This window comes from Lissotriton vulgaris, chromosome 2_1 (genome assembly GCF_964263255.1).
Source record: "Lissotriton vulgaris chromosome 2_1, aLisVul1.2, whole genome shotgun sequence".
Classification (NCBI taxonomy): Eukaryota; Metazoa; Chordata; class Amphibia; order Caudata; family Salamandridae; genus Lissotriton; species Lissotriton vulgaris.
In genome coordinates this window covers 251224882-251232638 of record NC_141687.1, presented here as the reverse complement: position 1 = coordinate 251232638, position 7757 = coordinate 251224882, and the positions used below count along the sequence as shown (strand labels likewise).

Sequence of the window (7757 nt, the reverse complement as noted above, 5' to 3'; positions counted from 1 at the left end):
ACAATTAAATTTCCTAAAGTAGTATGTGTGTCATTTCTAATGTTTATATACATTTCCCTCGTCAGCTTGATTTTGCTTGCGAGAAAAGTGTCGCTCAGTGGTTGAAATGTAATTCATAATTACACTGAAATGATAAGTGTCACACATTGCAATCTTAAACCTTGGCAGCTAGGGAACAGTTATTTCAGCTGCAGTGGGTTCACGCTCGTTAGAGCATGCGTCGCTGCGCTAGAGTGTTTGGGACCAGCAGAGCAGTTAGTGGTCATGGCTCCAGCACGGTACTGTGTACACGGAGAACGGTTTGCAGTCTTGAAGACTTTTACCCTGGCAGTGGGACATACAGCAGGCATGGGTATATATTTATGCCTCCCTATCAGGGTATGTGATGAAGAAAAGTGATAATGGAATGTTGCCTACGGTTTCTGTGGTGAGAGATGCGCAGTCCCAGCTCCTACCTGAAGTGGGTGCAACTGTCACTTGTAAGGTGTGCAGAATTAATTCCCACTTTGCCAAAGTTCAGATCCTCTACATTGCATCCACTCCATTGACAAATACATTCAGAGGAACAATACTAAAGGAAGACATTCGAGCCACTGAAAAAAACAAGGTTGTAGTGTACAAGAGTTTCTGACCTGGTGACATCGTCCTGGCAAGTTATTTCTCTTGGTGATGCACAGTCCAACTATCTGTTGACAACCGCTGAGAACGAGCTGGGCGTGGTGGTTGCCCATAGTGAAGCAGGAGTACAGATGGTGCCTATCAGCTGGTGTGAGATGCAGTGCCCGCAGACGCACATGAAGGAGTTCAGGAAAGTGGCCCTGGTGCAGCCAGAGTTTCAACAGACGTAGTCAACTTGAATTTCTAAGAAGTGTTATTTTCCGCGCCTCTTTGAGCTGTGCTGCACACTACGCACTGTTGGCAGCTCTCCTGGCATAAATAAAATCTTTTATTCTATGACATTTACAGTCTTGCTGCTCAATGTGGTGTCCATGGCAAAAGGTACATTGGTTGACGGAAGGGATTGCATATGAGCAGATTCATGTCCAACTAAAAATTGTTTCTCAAAATTCTTTTGCTCCTCGGTGCCTAAAGTGGTTATACTGCTCGGAAAATGGTTTGATAGGGTCCGATTCGGCACAAAATGAGTATTGCCGTTTATTTTTGCAGGCTTTCTTAATGCAACTAAAGTGTAATGTTTGTATTTAAAGACAATAAAAGTACTTTCTAAGCTGCAGTGGGAGGCAAGGAGTCTCCTCTGCTCTGAAATCGAACGCAAAGGAACAGGACTGTCTATTCCTTTACTTTCGGTTTTAGCCGAGGAGACGTCCTGCCTCCCACTGCAGCTGAAGCATTTCAGCACTACCAATTAACCCCCTCCTGGGAGGGTGAACTGTTAGCACTTAGCTGACAAAAGCATGGGCCATCGTGCCCAATGATTTCCCCTCCCTCACCCCTCCAACCCTTTGTCACCAGGAGTTCGCTAATGAAAGAAATTCCCATTTGAAATGGGTGAAGACTTGCGCTGCAGAGGACAACAAAGGTAGGATTTTAGGGTTGAGGCGCGCCCCCCCTGGGATGGTGTCGCGCCCCCCCTGGGGGGGCGCGCCCCACAGTTTGAAGAACTCTGGGCTAGAGGCAAGGCATCTGGCCATTGTAAACCAGAGCTCGCTTGAATTTTGGCTAATTTCAGTTTGAGTGCCATTGTAGCACTCGACTAGACCAGCTGATTGGGGGTGATTTGCAGCGTGGAACTTTTGCCTAATGCCTAATCCATCACATACTCTCTTCATCACTTGACCCACAAATTCACTCCCATTGTCACTCCAGATCATTCTCGGCAAACCATACCCAGGGAAGAATTCCTTAACAAGGGCTTTCGCTGTTGACAAGGCAGTGTTATCCTTCAAAGGGTAGGCTTCCACCCATCTAGAAAAAGAGCAAACAACCCCTAACACGTACTTCAGGTTGTTGCACCTCTCCATGTGGATGAAATATAGCTGCAAAGCCTCAAACGGATACGTTGGAGGAGCAAAATGACCAGCTGGAGTTGGAGTTCCCTTACCAGGATTGGACATCAAACACACCATACAGTTTTTAACCAGATTCTCTGTACACTTAGGAATTCCAGCATTCAGCCATACTGGAGCCAACAACTTACAAATCCCTTTCACGCTGATATGAGCCAATCCATGAGCCATTGTAACCACTGGAAGTACATACGCATCGGGTAACAACCATCTCTGATGCTCTGACAAATCAATCCTACAACCATTCGAATCCAATTTACCCTTACTCTTTCTCCATTCATTCAATTCTTTCTCTGTAGCTTCAGCTTGGATAGATTTCACACTCTCAATCGTATCTTCACACATACTTCCATCTGGAACCCATCTCGCCGGACCTGCAACATACATTCGACTCATCACATCTCTTACAGTTTCTTTCGCGACTTCATCTGCAAACGCATTACCACAACCAACATCATCCGTAACTTTCTTATGCGCACTGCATTTCACAATCGCAACTTGCAACAGCAAAGTAAGTGATTCAAGAAGTTCATTCACCAACTGACCGTGCTGGATCTTGGTCCCATGTGAAGTCAGGAACCCACGCTCTCGCCACAAACGTCTAAAACTATGAGCCACGCCGAACGCATACTGGCTATCGGTATACACAGTCACTCGTTTTCCTTTCACCAACACACACGCTCTTGTCAATGCAATCAACTCTGCTGCTTGCGCTGAATTATGTGGGATACGTGCAGCTTCAACAATCGTATGCAAAGTCGTAACAGCATACGCCGCAGTTGTATCACCACTCGGAAGCTTGAAGCACGAACCATCAACCCATAAGGTACCATCACACTCTGAAAGAGGAGTATCCCTAAGATCTATCCTCCCTTTCGTTTCTTCCTCAGTCCTAAGGAAACAATCATGCTGTTCGGTAACGTCTGTCTCAGTTGAAATCGGCAACAATGTAGCTGGATTCAACGTGTTGCATCTCTTTATATGCACATGACTCGCTAACAAGGTCAATTCGTAACCCGACAACCGAGCACTAGGTAAGTGCTGTGTCTTGGTACGGCTCAACAGGGTATCCACTGCATGTGGAACCATCACAATCAGTGTATTGTCCATCACCAAACCAGCAGACTGTCGAATCGAAACAGACGCTGCCGCTGTAGCTCTCAGACAACTCGGCAATGCGCTAGCTACCGGATCCAAAGTCGACGAAAAATAAGCACATGGGAGCTGCTTATCGCCAAATTGTTGAGTCAAAACTGACAATGTGAAAGGCTTACTGTAGTCGGGGGTACCCAACACAGGAGCCGAACACAACGCATCACAAAATTCTGAAAGGCTCTTCTGACATTCGTCAGTCCAAGGAATAGGATTTGGAGTATCCTTAACAGTAAGAGCTATCAAAGGCTTCGCAAGCAACGAAAAACTTAGGGATCCACTGTCTACAGTATGACGTAATACCTAGGAAAGCACGTACTTCTCTCTGTGTCGTAGGCACACTCATTTTCGCAATTGCTTGAATTCTTTCTGGGGTCAGTTTCCTTCCCTCCTTCGATAAGAGGTGACCTAAATAGGTAACTTCTTGTCGACAATATTGCAACTTCGAAAGAGAAACCTTATGATGGAAATCAGATAGATGACGTAACAACGACAAAGTAGCCTCTCTACAGATCTCTTCATTGTCGGCAGCAACTAACAGATCATCGACATACTGAATAAGAGCAGCACCATCAGGTAAAACCAGCAAATCGAGTTGTGTTTTCAAAGCCTGACTATAGATCGGTGGACTCTCGCAATAGCCTTGAGGAGCATGCTTAAACCGGAAACTTCGTCCTCCTAAAGAGAAGCCAAACATATCTCTACTTTCCATGGCAATCGGGATGCTGAAGAAAGCATTCTTCAAGTCAATCACCGAAAACCACGTGGCTGTAGCCAGGATCAAAGTCAGTAAAGCGGTGATATCAGGTACAACAGGAAATTGTGGAACAACGATCTTATTCACCTCGCAAAGATCAATCACGAACCTATATACAGGAGGCTGTGAAGAATCAGTTCTTTCAGAACAGGCAAAACCGACTATTGCACATATTACCTCTCGTTTCCTCAATCACACCTTTCTCAATCAGGTCATAGATGATCGCCAAAAGCGCTCTTTCACCATCACTGAAAATGCGATATTGTGGAATGCGTGGTAATCTAACATTCGCTTTCAACGTCACAACATATGGCGGAATCTCTAAGGGACCTACATCATTAGGACCAGTAGCCCAAAGAGAATCAGGGAGAGAAGACAATTCAGGCGGAAGTCGATCTTTAGACAAGTACATCGGAGAAATCACTCTCTTACCCAATGTAAGGTGTACTCCTGACGGAGAACAATATAGCGCCACATACAATCTCTTCAACAAGTCCAATCCCAACAAGTTCTCACCGCAACCTGTCGTCAGAATGAGGGGTGCTTCGAATTCACAAGGTCCAACAGAAATAGACAACGGACTAGAAATCGGATTCGTAACCGGGGTGCCAGAAAAACCTGCTGAAACATTCTTTATGCCAGACAAAGGTGCGCCAGGGAGTTTAGAGTGCATGATAGAACTCTTCGCAGCACCAGTATCCAACAGAAAAGGCTCTGACACACCTGATGCAATCACTTCAACATAGGGTCCACTCTGATCTACTGGAACTGAAACAACTCCCTCTCTTTGTCTATGGCCATCCTAGCAATCATTACCATCCACATTCTCACCTTTGACGTAGTAATCGTCCGCGTAGTACTGTGCCGTCCTACCAGACGCACCATTCTGCTGATCAAAGCTATTCATAGAATTCTGTGGAGGCAAAGGACGCGCAGTCTGACCACGACCTCTACCTCTAGGAGTTTGTTGAACACCCGACCTCTCACACCAGAAGCACCATTCGTGCGCTGTAACAGAACCGGACAACTACTCTTGAAATGACCCTCTTCTTTGCAATACGCACACTGGTTAGGGCCTACAGGAAAACGCGGTTGAGAAGACTCGAACCTTTGCGAGTTTCTCTGATATTGCTGAGGTTGTTGATAATCTCGCTGATTATTACGAGGCGGATAAGCTTGCTGTAGAAGAACTTTAGTCTTCAATTCCTTAGTCTTCTTATCAGCTTGCTCTAGCTCATCCTTATTTCTGTTTTCATAGTACTGGGCAGTAGCCAAAATCTGCGCTGACGTAGAAACAGCCCAAGCACTCTCAGAATCCTTCAACCTATTGCACAGTTACTGAAAGCAAATTATGAACAAACTTGTCAACGCACAACCGTTGACCACCTTCCGTACTCATGTCTTGACCACTGTGGTCTACAAATGTCTCTTCAAATCTAGTGAAAAAGTCGGACACAGTCTCGTCTTTCTTCTGCTTACATGCAGACAACTTGTCCCAATTAACATGCATAGCCGGCATTAAAGTTTTCATATAATCAATAATTCTACCAGGGAGTTCGGTAATTATATCTTCAGGCTTAGCACCACCTACTTGTCTAGTATCTGCAGCTCTAAGATTGTTCCATGTATCACCTAATTCATGCGCATGATCCGTGTGACGAATCTTTCCCCAAATAGGCTGTGGAACAACATTCCCAAACAACATATTGATATCAGCCAGATTCATGATACATGAATCTGCAGTTTGAGATAGCTCCTTATAAAACCCTGCTGGATTTTTACGCGGATCAGGCAAACTCTGCTTAAGAGCTAATACTTCAGCACGCTTCCATGGAACATGTATCCAAACACGCTGAAAGTGTGGAAGAATAGGTGGTTGAGCAGCTGCATCACCAGGTCTCCAAACTGGAGGAACCTCTCGCATCGGATATTGACGCACCTTTCTCCTCACCGACGAATCAGGCTCAAACAGTCGCTGAAAAGGAGATTCACTCCTAAACGACAACAACGTCGCAACTGCTTTCTCAACCCCAAGACCCACAACAGTCCCCTTCGCAAACTCAGAACGTATACGGTACAACTCAGGCGGAGTTTGTCCTACCTCACCATCTTCCCATTGTTCACGAAGGAAAGAACACATCATATCAAAAACATATCTTTGTTTTGGTGCTTCCCATTGTTGGAAAAAAACCATAACACCCTCAAGGTCATAGTGCGAACGATACGAAACCCATTTACGCACTAAATGATCTAACAATGTCCGTTCATCAGGACTAGGCAACTGACCAGCAACAGCATCAGTCATTCTCTGTCGAGCAGAAGGAGAAGTGGACAAAAGAACAGGAGACGGAGCAGAATGAGAAGAAACCGAAGTCGGAACAGTAACAGAAGGAACAGACAACACAGGTGTAGGAGTAGCAGACGAAGGAGGTAGCAAAGGTGGCGGCCCTTGAGAAGGCTGCACCAAAGGAATATGAGCCAGTGGAAGAGGAGCTGGCTGTTGAGGAATCACAGGTGGCAAAGCAACCAGAGGTTGCGCAATTGTAGGTGGCGGAGGTGCTGTAGCACTCTGCACATAAGGGGGTGGCGAACTCAATAGATGCGACATTAAAGGATCTTTCAGAAGATCATTCTTCTCTTCTTGCTGTTGAGGCTGGATAGCACTTGTCTACCGCTAGTTTACATTGTCTACGTATCTGTTCGCTTTCTTGTTCTTCTTCATTATCCCTAAACTGTGTAGCAGCTTGCACCATTGACATACCTCGTTCTCGTTTGTTTTTCTTCGCTAACTTAATTTCTTTCTGTTTGGCTTCCTTTCCCCATAAGCGGAAAGAGTCAAACATCGCCGGCCGGGCTTTCTTCTTAAACAGTGTAACTTCGAGATTGTCTAAAATCTCTGTTTCAAAGCTACCATAACGGGGCCACTGTAGGACACCGTCTTTCCTGGTATATTTGATCCATATTTTATTATACGTGATGGCGCCCACTCCATGTTTTACGTAGAGCTCATAGGTCGGAGTTCCAATCGGAGGAACCGGACACGAATCCTCCAATCGGGAATCCCTAGTACAACCACAATAAAATATCTTTCCAAGTCTGCTAAGACCAGGCATCTTCGCTCACTAGTCTAGCTTCAAACTTCAAGGGAATATCAAAAACAATAGTCTTGCGAATACACAAGTCCCTCAGCTTTGGGGCCTGCAGGTACCAAATCAAAGAATATTGAAGGGATACTAAAAAAAACCTAAGGACTGGGAGACGCTCCACTCATACTTAACTGAGATGTCGATGGCGTCACCAGAAGACCATTCTATTGTCTCGCTCTACAAATCGTCTAATGGCTCCAAGACAGGGCGACAGTCAGGGCAGCAGTCCTTCGTAGCCGTCGGAAAGCGGGGAACCTCGCAGCAAAGACTTTCGGACCACCACGACATACAGGGGTCGATGAAGTGGCAGGCCTTCCTCCAGAATTTCCACACGAAGCTCCTCACGATCTTCGGGCTTGGACCGGTACCGCTGAAGTCGCCCCACTTTGGGCGCCAACTGAAGAACCGGGTTTTAGAACCCAGCGGCGCCAGGGATAACGCCCGATGTCTTCGGATTCCCCTGCCTCGGCAAACAGAGACATGGGACACTTCTTGATGACGTCAAAGACCAAATTTATTGGCTCCAACCAGGAACAGAGATCTACGAAGCACAACACGGGTGGTTCGCTAGAGACTGCACAAATTCATAGAGCGGAGCATTGTCTTTTATGCTAAAAATCACATTCCTGGCTAGCATCAATTACATACAAACTGACCAATAGAAGAACGACATTT

General features: G+C 45.8%; 1 pseudogene; it reads left to right on the top strand.

Annotated features, from left to right (window-relative positions):
* The first annotated feature begins 264 nt into the window (after nucleotides 1-264).
* On the top strand, nucleotides 265-848 carry LOC147729926 (exosome complex component CSL4 pseudogene; annotated as a pseudogene).
* Nucleotides 849-7757: the final 6909 nt, after the last annotated feature.